Raw genomic sequence first — 19,831 nt, 5'->3', positions numbered from 1 at the left:
TCTACTTTTTCCTAATCACAAAATTATGTCCAATAAAAAAGAAACAAGATTTTAAATATTTAGGAGCTGTGTTTAGAGTGGCAATGCTCACAAAGTTTATAGGCCAAAGTTTTCAAATATTCTGCCTAATTTTAAATTCCAGATTTACCTCTTCCATAAAAAAGCCACTATACCTCTTGGAGTCAATGGGAAATATGGGCATTCAGTGACTTTAAGTCAGGCGATGTTTGTGCAAATATCAGGTCCAAATATGAGTCTGACTCAATTATTTAGAGTTGTGTCTTAATTGTCCAGGATTATACCCATAAAGTTTCTTGCTGAGGAATGTTACTTTGGAGCACCTAGCTTCTGGGGCTTAATGTCTCCCCAAGGTCTACATCTCTTCTGGGGATGCAGAGAGCAATTTCCTTCCTGGCACAACCCTGCCCACTTCCTAGCCTGTACCGTGACACTGCCAGGGTCAGAGACAGGACAGGGACAGGAGAAGGCAACTTCGTGCTTCAGTCTGTGAGGCAGGGACTGCCACATCATCTGGGAGACCTGGGTTAAACTGCTGCCTGAGGGGGATCAAGTCTACCTGTCCTAATTCTCTGAAGAAAGCCCTCTGCCCCCTGCTCCAGCAAACAGCCTTTTGTAAGTTGTGGAGGAAAACCAGAATTTCCATTTCTCTCTGTATCCTATTTAATGGAAAATGGGTGTTTCCCCTGAAGGTGTTGAATTTGGGGTTTCCCAAACTTTAATTAAGCCTGTGAAGAAAATTAAGGATGAACTGCTGCCTTTTTTTTTTTTTTTTTTTTTTTTTTTTTTTTTATCAACGCTTGGCTCCTTTTTGGTAGGAACATTTGGTGCCTACTGAAATGCTATAAGGCTCCTTTGTGCCTTAACCCCTCTTTTTTGGAGGAAAGTTGTAAGATGGATATGGGTTTGGGATGTGCTTTCAGGCACTGTGTTTGAAAACTTTGTCCCTGTCTTTAACAGGTTATGCTTGGACTGCAGATTTCTGGTTGTGCTTTTAAAAGTAAGTCTTAAGCCTGTATATATGATACATGAGCTATGAAATCTTTCCCTAAATTTGTTTTATTGCTTTTATATGTGGTATAAACTGAAAAATATTTTACAGTCTCTATATTAAATTCACCAAAGGTAGAAGCAGTTAGAATTTAAGCAGGTTATAATACATTCCATACATGGACATGAAGTTACCAGTGTACAAGTAAAAAGTATTCTGACTGCTGTACACTTAACCTTAACCTTTTAGCATGATAAGAATTAAAGATAAAACACATTACTGGAGGGTAAAAGGGGAAGGAAAAATATTTTAACTGAGTTACAATAGAGAATGAATTACAGACTTAAGCACAAACATGAGAACTATGACTTGTTGAATTCCTGCCCTGAATTTAATGTCAAGTTTCTGAGAGCTAGATTTTTACAAATTCCTTCAGTTTTTCTGTTAATTATTGTCAGATCATTTAGATGCCTATATGCGCCTATAAGCTGAGAAAGTAAATGCTGAAACCCCCAATATTGTACTTGGAGTTAATCATCAGGATTCAGATGGAAGTGATGTTCTCTGTTTTAAGAAGTATCATAAAGGATCTGTCATGCTTGATTTCTTAAAAAAGAAAGGGCTAAATCTGTGCACATGCTAACGTTAATGAAGTACTGAATATTTATTTTAGTAAAAATCTGTTCTATTGTCATTAAAATGATTACAATTTTGATGTTATAAACTAGAGCTTTTGTTAGACTGTAGATGAAATACCTGAGGTCTTGGCTCAAGCTCTCTGTAGATAAATACAACAAGTTAAGGTATTATTAAGACAACATATTATGTAGTAAACAAGAACTAAGAACCACTATAGAACTTAAACATGCTAATATAACATATATGCTGAAAGCTCTGGAAATATAAGTAACTATGTGTTAGAACAGTTAGCAATGTTATTCCAGTCTTGTGGATGTTGTCATAAGATGATTCTGAAAATTATGGGACTGGTTGTCTGGTAATGTTGCAGGGACCTAATGAACTGATTACAGTCTGTTGTGTAACCTGCTCATTCTCAGGTACTATTTTGTTCTGTAAAAAAGAAAAAAAAACACAAAAAACCAACAACAAAACCATCATGTACACACCAAAAGACACTAAGGGTACAGCTGGTTTTGACATTATTATCACATATTATTATTTTTTTAGTCACAATTATGCAGAACTCAAAAATATATTAAAGAAAAAATTGTATGAAATCTCTAACCTTATATGCCAGTCGTGAATATATTTGACGAGCTTTGTTCTAAAGAATGGCAAATTTAGTATTTCTTTTCTTACTGTATTGCATTTTGAATTCTTACTGACACACATGCAAGAATTATAACTTTTCAACATCTAAAAGATTTTTTCCTCTAGTCTATCTACATAAATCCATAATAAAGAGGTAATAGTAGATTTCAGCTGAGTTTCAAAAATGATTTCACAGTAACTTAGGAAAACAGGCATTTGAGAACAAAAATTATTATTGATTAAAGTAAATAAATTGAGGGGCATTGAGGGCAGTGGCAGGTTGTAGGGTGAAAGTCAGGGATCTCAGGTGCTGGGGCTCAGGGAGCACCCTGATCCTCAGGCAATACAGCCACCTGTGGTATGTTCATGGCAGTGCCTTAGCTGATGCTGTTCCATGCTGGCCAGCACTGGCCAGCCTTGGGATGTGATCCAGGTATCTTACTCTATAGCTGCATGCCATGAGCCCTGATCTGTAGAGTGAGTCCCTTGGAGCTTTGAACGATGGACACAGTAGCTGCACTTTGGGTCAAGGAGAGACTAAAACAAGATGTGAGAGTGTCCTTCCAGTTTGTTTAATGCTGAGTGGGTTTCACTTCTCCTTCAAGTCAATCTCAGTCAAATATTTCAACAGCCATGAGGACTAGACTTGATCCTGCTAAGCCTTACTTAAAAGAGGAATCTTAATTCATTCAAGTCGCAGTGACTTTGATGGAACTGCTCACATGTGTAAGAGTCTGCAGGATCAGCAACCCTTAGCTAACAAGGGAGTTGTGTAAAACTGAATGGCATCTGTAAATAAACACAACACTACAGACCCTGGTGTGCGGCTCTGCTCCTTTTTGGACACACTATCCTATCATTGCTGAGGCAAAGTCTTCCTGCTCTCTTTGTATCACACAGATGGGATCAAAAAGCTGAAGAATTGCTTTTTCATGACGGGAGTCCGTCACAGGAGCATTGCTATTAGTCTTTGCTAGCCATCAATGTCTGGAAATTTCACAGTCAAGTTGCTAGTGATTGTATTGAAAGGGTTTGTGTGTGGGTGGCTGAAAATATGGTGCTTGGCCTCTGGTGCCAAGCTCTCAGGCAATATCAGCTGTCTTTGCACAAGTGATGAGGCAGAATATGTTACTTTAAGTTTAATATTCAGAACTTTGTCTGTTTTGCTGTCAAAAAGCTATACACGTGGAGGGGATTGCTGCTGATTACAGAAAGCAATTAACTACCTCAGCACAGAAGAAGGCATCATGCATTTGCATGGTGAAAGATGGCGTGAAGTGGTTCTTTCATTTCTTACATTTAAATTAATCTCCTCAAATGCTCTTCTTTATACGGCATCGATTGATTGTTACATCAGTAGTACTTTAACATTAGACTCTCTGGATGTGCCGTGGACTTCCCTGTGTTTTGTTATGTGAGTGTAGTTAGATGATGATCTTTTCCCCCACATTTAATAGAAACATTCCAAATTGTTTTTTACCCATTATATTACATAACATTATTAAAAAAAATATATTAAAAAATATTATTGAAACTGCCTAATTTGATTTTTTTTTCTGGTGCTTCTTTCTTTACTACAAAATCCAGTAGATTACCTAAAAGTCATGAAAAAGTGGAACAGATTTGAAAAAGAGAAAGAAAGCCAAGAGGGAAAGGAAATCCTGAAGAGAAAGAGAGAGGAAAAGGGCTTGAAATCAGCTGAGTGTAGCGAAAGAAGGCTAAGAATGAAAATACGCTATGATATATGATACATGGACAGTAGTCAAGGTAAAAGTGAATGTCAAGGACAGGTGGAGAACAGGGTGAGGAAATGTTGGGTGCTTTGCAAAACATTGCTTTTGCATCAATGTAAATCTTTAATGATGTACATTTTGTTATCTCCTTTTGTTTTATAATGGTGATGAAAGCTGGCAATACCCTCCAAAGGACATCTAATACATGGCTGGCAGGACAATCTCTTCTGGGCCACCATTTAACGTCAGGTGTAGGAAGGAGTTAAAATGGTGATTGTTGGTACTTCATGGGCTCCTGATGTATTCCACCTGTGCACATCTGTCTTTGAATACTCATCAGTACTCATTTTTAATTGAGAGTGCTTTTCTCCTTCTCTGCAACATGCTTGTTTGCATGCACACACTTTGCAACAATGGCCCCTAAGCTGCTTAAACAAACAAACCAGGCAATTTTATTCATCTTTTCTTAACTATTTTGCTTTATTTTTACGCTGTGGCAGAAAAAAAGAAAAAAAAGGAAGACAAAAAAACACAACACTAACAACCACAAATCTGTTCCTTCAGGATTTAGTGCTAGCCAACAAAAAAGTTTAGCAGTGGGCAGTTTGGAAAAAGGATAATATATATGTATTTAAAGATAAACTGTTCTTTATTTCTCTCTGCAGCAAACCATATTGCTGATTAACCACTGCTTTCATAAACTACAAGTGGGCCATTTAAGCTGTTTCACTGCTGGTTAATGTACTGTATTGTGCTCACTCTTTCTACAGTACCTAGCTAGTGTTTTGTTTTTATTAGAAATTCACCTATCCTTGTCTGCTGAGGAGAAAAGAAATTACACTACAGAGCCCTGCAGCCCATAAAATGGCAGAGATTCCTAAATAAGACTGGCCTGAAACTGAAACCTCTGTCTGCCTGCACTGTAATGAAATGCATGACTACAGGAGATAATAATAATTGCAGCAATAGCTCGTTACAGCTCCCAGATGATTTGGTGCTGTCAGGAGTGCACTGTCCTCTGACATCCCAGGAGGCGAGCAGCATCACTGACTGCAGGCCCTGATTGGTGTAGTGAAATATTGCTGGCAAAAATTAAAAGGTCTTGGTGTCAAAATAATTCATGATATGCATATCTTCCATTCTGATGAAACGGCTGATATCCGGATTAGCAAGATAATAAAACTGATCAGGCTACAGTTAAACAATTTAAGTTGGAGAGCCGTTCATTTTGCAGGTGTCACTTGTCAGATCAAGGGGTCAGAGCGGGATGAAAGGCTCTCCCCAGTAACCTTCGGATGATTTGGATCTGGAATGTTCTTCATGATTTGTCCAAAGTTTTCATCACTGTGCTGCCGAGTAGCATTACTGTGGCAGGCTGTGCTCTGACATTCAAATCCTGGGAATGACAGGTTATTAGGAGAAGAGAACTGGCTGTACATACATTAAGCCCCGTATCTTTGACCTGTAATTTGAACTGATAGTGATATTGTAATTGAGTGAGTAAAAAAAGGAATTTTTTATTAAAACACAGGAAGATGAAGAAAACGTTTATTTTCAGGAGATTTATGGGTTCATAAAATAAGCTTTTTTGATGAAGATTTATTTTACCATTCTTGAAATGCTGAGCTGTATGCTTACTATTTATTTTATGGAACGGTTATTTAAAATAATACACCTTCCTGTGTATTTCCAGCTTGTTCATCAGTACCCAAGTCTGTACAGATGGAGAGAGATTCATTTCATATGGGAGTTCAAGTATTTGAATAGTTCGAGGATTATCCCAATAAAATGGACCTAGGAAAATATTGTACCCAGTTAATGCTCATTGCTTCAGAGACCCTAATGTCCTTTCTTGACACCTTATTGCAGGCTATTATTATACAATGGATCTTCAGTCATATGGTTATAGAGAGTGGGGCAGAGCCGTGCTATCAGGGTAATTGACTCCATTGTGCAGCAGCGTTACACACTTGAGTAACTAATTTAATGGAATGTGTTTTCGTGTTCTCCCACACAGCCTGCCCCCAGAATAATTCTCCTGTCAGGGCCCCAGCAACGAGGGACAGGTGAGGAGTGGCACAAGGGCTCTCAATTTCTTGAAGACGGGGCTGCTTCTCAGCAGAGGCTCAAGCAGAGCCAGCTCCCATGGTAGATTTGCTGCCAAAGCAACAACTGCCTCCAAACCCAGGAAATTAATTGGGTTACAAAGAATACTGAACCTTCAATGCTTGTTTGGCTGTTATTATTATTGCCAATGATTACTATTTGTGACTCTTGCTTTTTGTTAAACAGTAGAGCGATAGCTCTTTGGCATAGGTAAAGCACTTACATGACCTATGGGTAGCAGGAATCAGGCTGTACATCTATTTGGGGCAGAGCTCTGTATGTATGTGGAAAATTCCTCTCCCTTGAAACTTAAAGAAGTCTTGCTCTACTTCTGTGTGAGCAGGTCCTTGCACAGATTCAGACAGAAGCTTCTGTTTTCCCCCCCCCCTGCTATAAAGCTGATTACAAAGGACAGTGATGGTTTTAGCCAACATTTAGCCAATTGTTTGTTGATGCTATGTTTTGCTTCTGTATTGTTCCCAGAGGTGCAATGAAATGGAGATCAAAAAATCACTATCAAACAGATATTTTTGTTTCCCTGTTACCACTTTTCTAGTGTAATCTAAATGCTTGGTCATATTGTAGAAATTAATAGGATATACTTCATTGCTTTGGGTTTATTCTCTGTTAACTTTTACAAGCAAGATCACTGATCACGGAGAAGGCATGGACCCACTGCATTTACATGATGGCTTCTTTTACAGAAAGGGAGTGGTATTCACATACCAGGTCTTGTTTTAAACCAGAAGCCCAACCCTGTACAAGATTTTTGTCTCAGAATCGTTCTTCTGGCTTCAGGTAAAGTTCAGATATTTGAGTAGATTCCAAACAAAGTACTTCACAGAAGACTTTTACTTAATTAGTCTCCCCAAGCATATCTACCTCTTCTTTTGCTTGTAATTACATCACCATTGTCAAGTGAATATTGATGCTTATATAATTAAAGAATTGATCCTTAAAGCATAATAACATTATAGTAATATTTGCATAATTATATTAAAAAAAAGTTTCCAGAATGTAAGTTTTATGGCCTGTCTTTCAGAGGGATTTGGATATGCTTGCCCTTACATTTGGGTCAAGTAGAACAGAAATTTGTGGGCTTACTCTCATGAGTAAAGTTAAATATGTAAGTATATATCTGAAGGACCAAATCCATAGACCTTCCCACATGCAATTTCGCTAGCCTACAGTGAATGACACAGTGGTCTTTAGCCATAAAACCTTTTGTAGTTTTGGAAGGACATAGAGTTTAGGCTGTGTAAGTGGTTTTGCTTTGCACTATGCCATTAAGATATATGCACAGTTTGCTTTTATGATGTTTGCTGTCATTTAATTACTGATGCATCAAGATGATCATCCCATTTCAATTAAATTAAAATTAACGTGTTTTTTTTTTTTCCAAGTCAGCTGAAGATTTTCAGATGTTGCCTTCTGCATGCACCAAATATACTCATCAGCTAAACTGAAGGACAGCATGTTTGAGGACTGTTTGATGTCAGGTATAGCCTTTCTACTTAGTTTAAAATTTTGAACTGGTAGAAATTAGCACAGAGTTTGGTTGTCTGACTATAATAGCTTAGGAAAATCTTTAGTGAAGCTCAAGTGGAATTTCACCTGCTCTTTCAGGTACAGAAAGTCATCGCTGGATGGGTCACCACTGGTAGGCTATTAACATCTGTGGGAAGTTTTGGTGTAGAGGGTCAGAGAAAGCAACTGTGAAGGTCTTTTTGATCGTGGTATAAAAACAATACCAACCTTTCTTTGCCATTGCTTTTCTCCCTGTTAAAATTCAGGACACAAAACCTCATGTATAACAGTTATGTTAAGAAATATATGGCGTGTCATACTCCTTTGATGTTTTGCACTTTTGTACTGCAGAAGTATGTGAGTCCTATTTCACTGGGATATCTTGGTGGCTGGCTTTTCATAACTTTAAACATAGCCAGTAAAACAGAAAGGTAAATGGCTTTTGGGGGAAGGCTGTTTAAAATCTTTGAATTTGTACAACAATCTATTGGATTATTTCCCTGTTAGTTTATTGGAGGTTTGCATGGAAATTCAAGTGCATTCCTGCTGGAGGCAAGATGAAGGCAGAGGCTAGGAAAGGCCTGGATTTTTCAGTATTTCTACTTAAAAAATAGTGTAAACTGGATTTAATCTCTACCTTTATTCTCCAAATAGATACAAAGTTCTTGATTTCAGCAATCACTTTTGATTCTGCTTTGTTTCTCATACACAGTATGTAAACATAGATGTCAACCTAGTTAGAAAACAGGAGATACTTTGTGAATTTTATGTATAATACATACTGGTTAGGAATAGATATTTATATTTGACTCTATTTTTACATGCAATTCAATGAGCTTTCAATGAGGACAGATAAATTTTTTGCCCTTCTGTTATCTTTCCTATGTCACAGACGTGTGAGTATACACATACCAGCTATATATATACAAGAAGATAAGAAAAATAGAGGGAGGTAAGTTGATTACATACATAAAGCAATACGAATTTATTGTTTCCACAACAGCTGTACGTTTTGGGGGTACCTAAGAAATGACTCAGTAGCTTAGCTTATTTGATTCCCTTACAGGTTTTATGTCTTTACCCCATTTTAATTTTTCATTAGAATATAATAATAGCCACAGGAAAAAATGATTTGGTCTGTGATCGATTTCATTATGTTCTCATCGTAAGGGGAGAATCTAAAGTGGGAGAGCATCACTAATTTTTCGGCACAGTAATTTATTCTACAGTATTTAAATGTTGCAATTTTCACACTGAGGCACATGCTGCCACATCTATCGTCCCCTGGACCAGTCTCTGTCTTGCTCTTTCCTTTTCATCTGTTTTGTTTTTGCATTTTTTTCATAAATTCGACAGATGGCCTCTTGATGAATCCTTGATAATACTGTCATGTAAAGCAGCTAAGACTAGAAATCATCTCACAACAATTTTTCATTGCAAAGAGAAAATTGAAGGCAGACAAACATCACTAAGTCCATAACAACAGCAACAAAATATCCACTTCATGTAAATAAAGAGGACAAGCTTTCCTCGTAATGCTCAAACACTAATGCCAGTATCCTTTAAAGCCCGTGGATGGTTTTATGCTACATTTAATTCATCTTTCAAGCCTTGGGTTTGTTTAGTATTTTGTTGGTTTCATATTCAGAAACGTTTTCCAGGCTCTTAATGTGTTCTTCCTCCGCCTTAGTCCCCCTCCTTTTAGGTCTTTATAATTGTGGATCAGGTGAAGTTTGCTTCCCCTCATTTCAAGGTCATGCACCACTAGGACCATTTTCCTGACTCAGAGGGCACGTAATTTCACAGCCGTGTACTCCTCATTAATCCACCCTGAGTGGGTGCTCAGGAAGTTCCAGATCACAGATTTGTTTTTGTCTTGTTCTCTGACTCAGTGCTTCACAAAAGGATTAGATTAACCCCTTTTGATTGTATTCATATCTTACTGCATCGTGATAGAAATAAAGTGATTTCTTCTTCTCCCCACATAACCTTCCCACCCCTCCACCTCTGCACTAGGGACCCACTGCATTTCTTTTCAAATAGGCTTCAGTTAGTTAAAAAGAGGCATTTGGCAGGCAGAGAGAATTATTAGTTTGTTTTCTCTTTCCTTTCTTAATGCAGCTTTAATGCATGAATCTTTTTCTTCCCATTTGCAGAGACTTGTTTATTAACTTTGAATGGTTTCTGTTTAACTGGAAACTGCTGCAGTCCACTGGCTCTGAACCTGGTCTCATCTGGACCTGAATTGTCTTGGTTCCAAATAAACAAACAAATAGAGACAACACTGACTACTGGAGGGGATCCATCCTTTCCCCTCAATAAAGTGCCCCAGCCACCAGCATGAGATCTCCCCTCAATAAAGGAGATGTTGCCTGACATCTCCTTGGCACCTGGTGGTGGAAGGGATGCCCCAAGTGGGGTCTGCATTCATTGGTGTGCCCCTGGGGACTGGGAACCTGGCCTGTTATGGGGGTTAGGGGAGGGTCTTGCATCCTTGTGACTCAGTTTGCCTAGGACAAAATGGAAAGCATGTGGAAGCTGTGAGAAGTATTTTAAAATAGAGTTGAGCTGCTGTGTTTATCATCTTAAGGCAGCAAGGTCTGGCATTGAGAGCAGCCCACTGGGAGTCCCTGAACTGGCACAAAACTTTGTGTAACTACTTAACATTTGTCCTTCTTTCCTCTGTCTGTAGCAGTAGGAGATGAAGTTTGAATAGTTATATAAAGCTGTTTCTGAATTCTTCACTTAGGATTCAGTTTGAGATTAAATCACACAAATGTGTGTGTCTACATGTGAGCTTTGTGTCTTAGATGACTTCACAGGTTTTTGAGTGGACTCTGCATGTGGGCACCTCAAAATCTTCAGTGCAGCTCAGTTTTTTTGCAATATGAGTTTAGGAAGGTGGTATACCTGTAGACATCTGAATTCAGATGTGTTAATCTCAATATAAGTTCATTCTTAGTGTCCTTTTACTGAACCTATCTTAGAAGTATACCCAAATAGAATACCTACACTGAGTTTGTGGTATCTCTGTTTTTTATTTCTACTAATCTTGCTTCTTAAGGAGATGACCATGAGCCAATGAAGAATGGAGCCCCCTAGCTCTAGCTATAGGACAAAATGAAAGTGGAAAGTGGTTCCTGATCCACCAAGGTTATCACTGAAATGGATTAGGTTCAAGCTGGTTGTTGTAGTAAGGGGATGCTGACAACTACCAGGGGAACTCCAGAGTTTCAGAATGGAAGATGGGAGAGGAAGGGTGAGGAAAAGCTTTGGCCAGCTGGGAACTATAGAGAAAGGAAGGAGGTGGAAGGACTGAAGCTGAAAGGCAGTGCAGAAAATGGTAAAAAGTAGGGAGAGAAAATTGAAGTTGAGTTGCATTCATTGGTCAGATAAACAAAAATGGGTGGCTTGGAGGTTAATGGGCACCACCCTGACTAATGGGCATCATCTGAGGAACAGCTGTATGTGATTTCCTATCTGGCCATAACTAGGTCACTTTGGGGAGGGCTGAATCATTACACTTTATTTTGCATTTTTGACATGTTAGGTGTGTATATGCCATTGGTCTCAGTGATATCCAGAAAGGGATAACTTATTACATCCTGAGGGTGGCATTACGTATTTCATATTGAAAACTGCAAAGCAGGGTGGGAAAATGCCCAGTCAAAACTGTAGAAAGTTCTCTGAATGTCTCCCTGCTTTGACTTCTTTGGTCTTTCCATGTGGCTTCACTCATGCGTGCTGTTTTGGGCTCCCCAGTACAAGGAAGTCATCAAAAAACAGGAGCAAGTTCAAGAGAGAGCCATCAAGATGGTCAGAGGCTGGAGCACGTGTCCTGCGAAGACAAGGGGAGTGGGTTTATTCAGCCTTGAGAGGAGCCATCTTCAGGAGGACCTAACAGCAGACTGTCAGTGCCACTGAGGAGGGTATCAGGAAGATGGCACCAAGCCACCAGGTATGGTGGAAGGACAAGAGACAATGGACAGAAACTGAAACAAGGACGGTTGTATCCAAGTGGATACCAGGAAAAGCTGTTTCACCCTGAGGGCTGTGAGGCAGTGGAAGAGGGTGCACGGAGAGGATGTGTCATCTCTATGCTTGGAGGTTTTCAAGATCTGTCTAGATAAAGCTTGAAGCAACATCATCTGATCTCACAGCTGAGCCTGTTGTAAGCAGGATGATATATCTAACGTGATTTACCCTCTGATTCATGCTGGATATAAGGGAATCTCTACTTTCTTCTGACCTCCTTAAAGCACTGGGGTGAAGCTTTTCTTTTCTGCAGCTCTGAGTCCAAGGTGGCAAAGACAGAAGGTATGATTCCAGCTGGACCTCCTTTTACTGTTAAGTGAGTCTCTCTCTGTACAGGTCCTGCAGGACGATGTTGTGAGGAACCACAACAGAGTTTGTCCCTTTGGGCCGTGGCCAGATGTGTCTGCACTTCTGGAGGCTCCAGCCCCCAAAGCGAGGTATCCCCAGTCACTGCAAGCTGTTCTGCACAGAGGGCATGAAAGAAACTTCATATGGACATAAAGATACGGAAATTTCAGATATATATATATATATATATATTTGATGGCTTCTTTGGGTTTTGTTAAAGCAAAAGGCAAAGTGTCAGAAGATACTGAGATTTGCTCCCACCAGGGACCTGTATCATGCTGAGTGCCATTCACTCTGGCGCAGATGGCTGTTGACTTCTTTCCAGGAGTCAGGATGATGTTGGACTACCTGTGGGGTGTGCAAGCTTACAGAAAAATTAACAACATAGAGTCACTTGTTTTGCATGGGAGGGGACACTACACTGCAGTTACTCTGCAGCTGAGCTGACTGCAGTATATCCTAGCTAGATTTAAACAAGTTCGCCTGGATGCTCCTGGTGGCATAAAAAAGAGAGCTCCATGCAGGCTGTAAAAACTTTCTGAGGGACTCAGCAAACATAGGGGTATTCATTCCCACTGATTTCTGTGCAACAAGAGTTGTTGTGTTCCCAGGACCCATACAGTTATTACTGTTCACTCTTCCCAAACTAAAATAAATACCGTATAGATATAACCTAAAATACTGTTTCTTTTAAAACGTGATATGACAGGATTCCCTTTGCTGTAGAAATGCTTGTGTTTTTTCCCTCAGCTTTTCCACCCTGATTAGAGGCCCCAGTTTTTCTCTTTTGAATCACAGAGAGAAAAAGCCACAACATGTACATGTCCGGCATTTAAATGACGTAAGAGAGAAAGGAGCAGAGCAGAGCAGAGCTGTATGAAGCAAACAGCCTTTTCCCTTCCATGAGGCAGCCGCTCAGAAGACTGAAATTTGCTCAGAGATACTGAAATGGGGATTGTTGCTTATGTTGCCACTCCTATGTGCTTTTAATGCTATAGTGTTTGATAAAGTTTTTCTCCATGAATAGCATTTGTTTTTCAAATGGCATGAAATACCACAAATTGTGGATAGATAGTGCCCTACAGAGGGTCACAGCTGCAACTCACAGGTGTGTTTTCCCAAGTCATCATGACAATATTTTAGAGATGGAAGGAAGGTATGAGATTTTCCAAGGGAATTTTTTCTCTTATGTTGGACCAAGCACCAAAGACATGAAGAGATTTGCAGACATGCTGGTGCGGAGGAAAAAACTAGAATAAATCCAAAGTGATCATCAGGAATATTGCAAAAGTAAACATTTAAATGTGACTTAGGTGCTATTTCCATAGTAAATATGATCAATGTTTCATTGACCAGAGAGAGGGATAGACAGACAGGGAAATCTGATCCAGTGGCTCAGACACGAATCTGGAACAGACATTTTGAAGTTCCCAGCACCATTTTTTATTTAGATGTTGTGAAGAAAATGAATGTATGAGTATGTAAAGAAGCACCACGTTGAAATCCCTTCTGATCATGTGGTATGAGATTGCTTTTGTTGTCATTTTCTGTTAGACAAGACCTGGATTCAAATCTCTTGTCCAAACCAAGCAGTGGGAGGACCTGAGCAAGCTTGGGAGGACACTTGCACCTGGTCAGTGTTGCAATGGATCTGGGGTGTAAGAGAAGCAGCAGCATCCATTCAGTGTGTTGGTACTGAATTCCCTTCAGACATGCCATACTCTTCTCATGCACCTCAGGGGCCACAATGATTTCTTGTAGGGTTCTGGATTTGTAGTAGGGCAGATAGGACAGTGTTAAGTGCCAAAGTCTCCTTTAATGGATCTGGTCCACTCCTACATCCATCCTCTCTGCTTTGTTCAGTGAAACTGTGATTAAAGGTGGAGAAATGGTTACCATCTAGGTGAAATTTGGAGGTTAACAACTGGGTAAGAATGGTATGCTTGCTAATAACTGGAGATTAATAGTGGAGGCAGAAGGGGCATGTCTAGTGTGGACTTTGTAAATGGTACATCTATATAGAAGGTCATTGAAGGAGAACATGAATAGATGATATCCACACCAATATCTAGTTTAAAACTCATGCACTTTGAGATGATGGAACTTTTGAGGGCCTCTTAGAAGTTTTATATAGTTTGTTGTGGCCAAATACTAGAAAAATCCAAGCAAACAGCCATCGTTCAGAGAGGTCTTAAATCACAGAAAAGTGATACTAAAGATGCATGAGGAGAATTTTCCAGCCAGTGGTGAAGCTGTCTCGGTTTGACTTCTAGCTGTGCGGTGCACTAGGGAGCTCAGCAGAGGGTGATGGGGGCTGGCAAAATGCTGCTCACTTGGGTAAATGGAGACAGGAGCATCTCATGTCCCAGCCCATTGATATGAGTGGATTCAGATACCTGCCTTGAGGAGCACCTGGGAGCTGTGAGTAGCCTGATACAGCATCAGGGCTTGCTGCTTGCTTATCTACCTTGTATACAACCCCTCAATAAAGAGGAGAGACAACAGAGTGCAGTGCCCCAAAATGTCATTTCTGTTATTATTTTTCATGGGAAAAAAATGCCCTGCATATAGAAACATGAAGTTGGTTCTTATTTTCTTCTTCATAGTCCTTTTCAGTTTTCAGCTTTGTCTGTTCATGCAGGCACCTTCTTCTTCACATGGCATTTGCTCCCAGGCTTTTATGCTACAAACAGGAAGGAATGGACATCATCATGGGCATCACATACATTTCATAGATAAAGGTCTGGGGCAAATCCTTTCTCCCCATTAAATAGAGGAAGAGTAGATAGCATTGCTTGGAGCATTTGTGGGGGTGAAACAGATTTCTGCTCTGCCGGCACTCAGGGAATCACACTCTTTCTGCTGTGGGAATGAGTGGGCTACAGGCATTGCTGCAGTGCTTGGGTCTACTGCTTCTTCACGGGTGCTTGGTGTTCAGCTAGAGCACAAACGGAGCAGAGTGCACCCAGTCTGTGGGCACAGCCGTACACAAGGGGAGACAAAGTTGCCTTCTGGAACCCTGAAAAACCTCTTCCTTCCTCCTTTTTTTTTTTTTTTTTTTTTTTTTTTTTGGAGCACTTAAGACCAACTGCTAATGGAATTTCATGATTTTAAATAATTTACATTTCCATCTGGTTTGAAAAACACCAGGTGGAGATTGCAGATTAGGATGAGTCTAAGTGGAAGGAAATGTTTGTTTAAAATATTAAAGCTAAAAACAAACATTTATGTGAACCACATTTTTGCTGTCCATTGTGCTGTGTTCTCATATCTTCTCTACCATTACTTTAAATGTGCAAATAATATTTTCTTTTAATTGTCTGTATTGTACATGTTGCTTTTGATTACGATCAGAGGATAGAAGGCCACAGTGGGGTACAGAAGGGAAGGAGAGCACTTACAGAAGGCTGAAGGAATCAGGGAGTGAAAGATTTCCTCAGCCTGCTCATTTGATCATTACATTTTTTTTGCTCTCTGCTATTCCACAGGCCTTGCTAACTTGCTTACTTGAAGGCGGAAATTAATTAGAAGCTAAGTTACACAAGGATGGTTTTAAGAGAAAGCGCGCAACTCTTCAAGGCTGATGAGAGTTTTGTAAATGACTGAAGGCTTGCTGGTGCATGGTCCAAACCACCAACAAAGGTAAGAACTTTCCTTTTCTCTCCCACTTGCCAGCTGGCAAGCTTTTATTTAAAATGGGGGATGTGGAGTGGTGGTTTATAAAACCGCTTCTGATACTTGCTCCTTTCACCTTGGCTGCCAGCTCCGTGCTGGGCTCTCCCATGTACAGCACACATTTTGCAATAGAGGCCTGCATCCTTCAGTCCAAACACAAGGTCTCAGTGAGGAGCTGTTCCTAGAGCACTGTTCCCGAAGATGCAGTGCTGCCCTTTCCCCTGTACTTTGAAATATTCCGTTTTAGGAAACCACATCTGATAGTCACCCTAAACCATGCCCTTCCTCCCCAAAGCTAAATTTCTTACTTTTCAGTTCTCTGAAAATGAGATGTTTTTCTTTCTGAATAGAAACAGCAGAGTCTTTCTGGTAGGTGCCTGTCTTGGGACGATGTGGTACAAAATCGCAACCGCATTGTAATGCGGTATGTTAGGCTAAAGCTTGCCTTTGCTCTCCAAAATGCCAAGTACAATACTGCAGAAACACAGTGAAAAGCATCAGTAACACAGAGTTAAGGTTGCGTGGGGAAAGTTGCACTCAAATCAAATAAATTAAATGTAGACCAATGTTGGCCTACATTTCCTAATTCAAGGATGCCAATAGCTCAGAGAAACCAACCCCCACCATCCTGTAATCTGTGCTGCATTTACTTACCACGAGTAAAACATTTCTGGCTGTTAACTGAAGCCCTGCAAACAAATCATAATGCTGTTTTTTACTATACATATAGAGACTACATTTTCACAATTCAGAGTTCTACAAGGACATGAAAACCCTTCACTACCTTGATCATATTTGGAAAAATTAGAAACAAAACATTAGTTTTTTTGTCTGTATACAGTGAACACGTTGGCTATAAACCCTTGTGTCCTAAGACACAACCAGAGAGCTGAAGAGTGAAAGACATTGAAAGTTAAAATGTCCCTTGGTGAATCTCAAGTGTAATTTTTAGTGGTTATAAGTTGAACTATGATCTGAAGGAAGGTATTTATTATATATGTGATACCAAAACTTTAAAATTTTTTTTTTCTTTTGGGGGGAGGGATTCAAAAGCAGTTAGTTGGAAAGTTTCTTGAACTCTCTCTCTCTATATATATATATTTAAAATAAAGATAGATGAATATCAGAATAAATCAGAATTGTCTGAATAATGCTTGCATAGATTTACCAAAGGAGAGGATATAAACAGTGAGCAGATTTTAATTTTGTTCAGTTTGTTTCAGAGCAAGCTGACAGGTATAATGCAGTGGATGTAATTTATTAAGACCTAAAGATTTACTGTTTGAAGAAGATTCATTTTGTGCAACCAAAAATCAGATGCTGCTTATGAAAGATTCAATAAAAATAGTTTGTTGGTTAAAAATAGATGAGGAAGGTAAATAGGTATTTTTCACGTCATAAGGTAATTGCAAATGGGTGTGTTCTAGGACATAGTGTTGAGTCACTCTCTGTACGAGTGCCTACAAAGAAGGAAGATCCGTAAAAAGTGAAAAATCTGTCAGTTACAATAAAGTTGATATTAATGCCAAAAAGAGAATGTGATTATGTTTAAGGGGCAAAAGAGTTGAAAGAGGTTTTTGCCATTTAATATGCTGTTGCACTAGAAATATAATGAGGGTTTTTGTTTCCAAGGATCAGTGGATGCCAACCACAAATTAAGAAAAGAAACTGATTTTTGTAAGAATCAAGAAATCTTGATTTAAAAAAAAAAAAAAAAAAGAAACGGGAAAACCCAACACACAAATATAAACTGTGGGGGCTTTTTTGTCTTGAAATGCTATTTGGATGTTACTTGTTATGGTCAAGTCTAAATTTTCTTTTAATCATTTTTTCCCTGACCTAAGGTGTCTTTATTGTGAGGCGTTATGGGGGTTACCTTTAAAGATGTTTTTTTTTCTCCTACACCCGTTATTTTTATAAACAGCTTTTACCATACTTCATTAATAGTAATCCCCTGTGCGGTCTTTGCAACTGGAGGCATAGCTGAGAGCTCTTCATCTGTACACATGAAAGAACTTGCATTTTGTACATTTGCATCTTAAGTTTCTCCAATATTGGAATGTGCAGTAGGTGACTTTAAATGACTTTCTTCTTGTTTCCATCCCATTTGGGAAAAAATAGTAATCTCACAAAAATGCTTTCTAAACAATATCATTAAAGGTAAGTAAACTAATAACACATAGATTTTAGTGTTTGCTGGTTTGTGTCAGCGTCTGGTAATACAATGAATAATTCATATCAAACTAGTAGAATGTAACATTTACATAAAATAATACTTTGCAAATTTATGGTAAGTACTAATTACTTGCCTTATTTGCCATGACTATGATATTAAATATTCATAAAAATGTGATTATTTCTTTGATTTGGCAGGCATTTAGATTTCTCTACAGCTTTTCACACTGCTAATTTTAATCCAGTAAATTATCTGGAAGAAAACAGTATGCAGCCTAAAAACTGTTCAAAATTCACTCCAACATTGAGCACATTATGGACGTAATGATCCATTACAACCAAACTTCAGGAAGGTCTTGCAAGAAAACTGAGAATTAAACAAAGAAATATGGAGACTATCATCATTATTTATCAGATATATTTATTAATAGTTTAGAATTGTATATACATAGAGCAACTTTTAAATAATTAGATCTACTCTTATATGTTTTTTTGTGAAGTTTTCTTAAATTCTTTCCCTGTTAAATCTGATGCTTATCATTATTTTTGTTCTATGTATATTTTAACCAGTTAAGGAATCTGAATTCTGTCTTTTGAATACAACAGACATCTGCTTATTTTAACTATCACTTAGAAAATAATTCTTGGGAATGTCACTTGGGCTTGTAAACTATACAGTATTAATCCTAGTTTGCACTTAAGCATGTGTATAAATGGGATTGTGTGTATATATGTATATACTGATTCCAAGGCTCCAAAGCTACTGCTGTAATTAAATCTTTATATCTATTTGTGAATATTTTGTTTCTGTTTCTGTCACTCTAGCACTGTAATGCATTTGCATTTCAGTTAATATGACTAAAGTATCTAAGAGTATATGTGCTGTACATTGTATATGTACCCTGAAACACGGAATAATAACAACATGAATCAGAAAGGCTGGTTCTTAGACCCCTATGATTAGGTTATTCCTCTGCATACTCCTTTGTTGTTTCTAGCAGCAAAAGAATGAATGGTCATCTGAAATGAGGTAATATAATCAAGTACAATCACCAGAAGGTAGCAATACAAAGAATTTGTGGGTATAAAGTTTTATATAATATGATACAAAAGAATAATATTAGGTATACAGTTGTTATCTAATTTATGTAATATGTGAGCGTAAGGAAACCCATTATATCAGGAGAATTATCTGCAAACCTTTATGACCAGCAGAGTCTGTCCTTGCTTCCTATTTCTTTCTTTGGAGATTCTGCTGCTGAAGAAGGTTCATGGCCAGGCACACCTGCTCTCAGCTCCCTGCAATCTTCAGCCGCTTGTTGGCTTGTTATCCCAGGGTAGCCCTGAGCTATCTCTGGGAGGTGTGCCTCCATCCCTGGAAAAATGTTCAGTTAAAACTGGTCAACAGCAGGCTCAACACGAGCCAGCAGCCTGCCCTGGCAGCCAAGAGGGCAAAATGCGTTTTAGGATGCATTAAACACTGCACAGCCAGCTGCTCAAAAGAGGTGATTCTCCCACTGTGTTTAGCATTGGTGTGGCCTCACCTTGAGTATTGTGTGCAGTTCTGGTCTCCACAATATAAAAAATGATCTTAAGGTCCTTGAATGCATCCAGAGTAGGGCAACAAATCTGGTGAAAGGGCTGGAAGGCATGTCCTTTGAGGAGAGGCTGAGGACACTTGGGTTGTCAGGTCTGGAGAAAAGGAGGAAGAGGCGACCTCACTGCTCCCTGCTCCTTCCTGAGGAGGGGAGGTGGGCAGCGAGGTGCCGGCCTCTGCTCCCTAGTAGGCGATGACAGGACACATGGGAACAGCACAAAGCTGCGCCAGGGCAGGTTCAGACCGGACATTAGGGACAATTTCTTAACTGTGAGGGTGGTCAGACATGAGAACAGGCTTCCTAGAGAGGTGGTTGACGCCCCAGGCCTGCCAGTGTTCAAGAGGCATTTTTGG

The 19,831-nt window shown here is 39.2% G+C and overlaps 2 long non-coding RNA genes across 3 annotated transcripts; both read left to right on the top strand.

Moving 5' to 3' along the window:
• Positions 1-6,042: 6,042 nt before the first annotated feature.
• Positions 6,043-8,600, top strand: LOC121065386. Its single transcript, XR_005817029.1, has 3 exons — positions 6,043-6,080; positions 7,524-7,619; positions 8,540-8,600. It is a non-coding gene; the product is annotated as an uncharacterized LOC121065386 (long non-coding RNA).
• A 2,695-nt stretch (positions 8,601-11,295) lies between these two features.
• Positions 11,296-19,275, top strand: LOC121064385. 2 transcript variants are annotated; one of them, XR_005816485.1, is made up of 6 exons: positions 11,296-11,964; positions 13,585-13,663; positions 14,672-14,771; positions 15,519-15,672; positions 16,021-16,074; positions 18,079-19,275. It is a non-coding gene; the product is annotated as an uncharacterized LOC121064385 (long non-coding RNA). The 2 variants fall into 2 exon arrangements; XR_005816486.1 differs by lacking the exon at positions 16,021-16,074.
• Positions 19,276-19,831: the final 556 nt, after the last annotated feature.

This window comes from Cygnus olor, chromosome 2 (genome assembly GCF_009769625.2).
Source record: "Cygnus olor isolate bCygOlo1 chromosome 2, bCygOlo1.pri.v2, whole genome shotgun sequence".
NCBI classification, from domain to species: Eukaryota; Metazoa; Chordata; class Aves; order Anseriformes; family Anatidae; genus Cygnus; species Cygnus olor.
The sequence above is the reverse complement of the archived record's forward strand: the minus strand, read 5'-3'. Positions and strand labels throughout refer to the sequence as shown.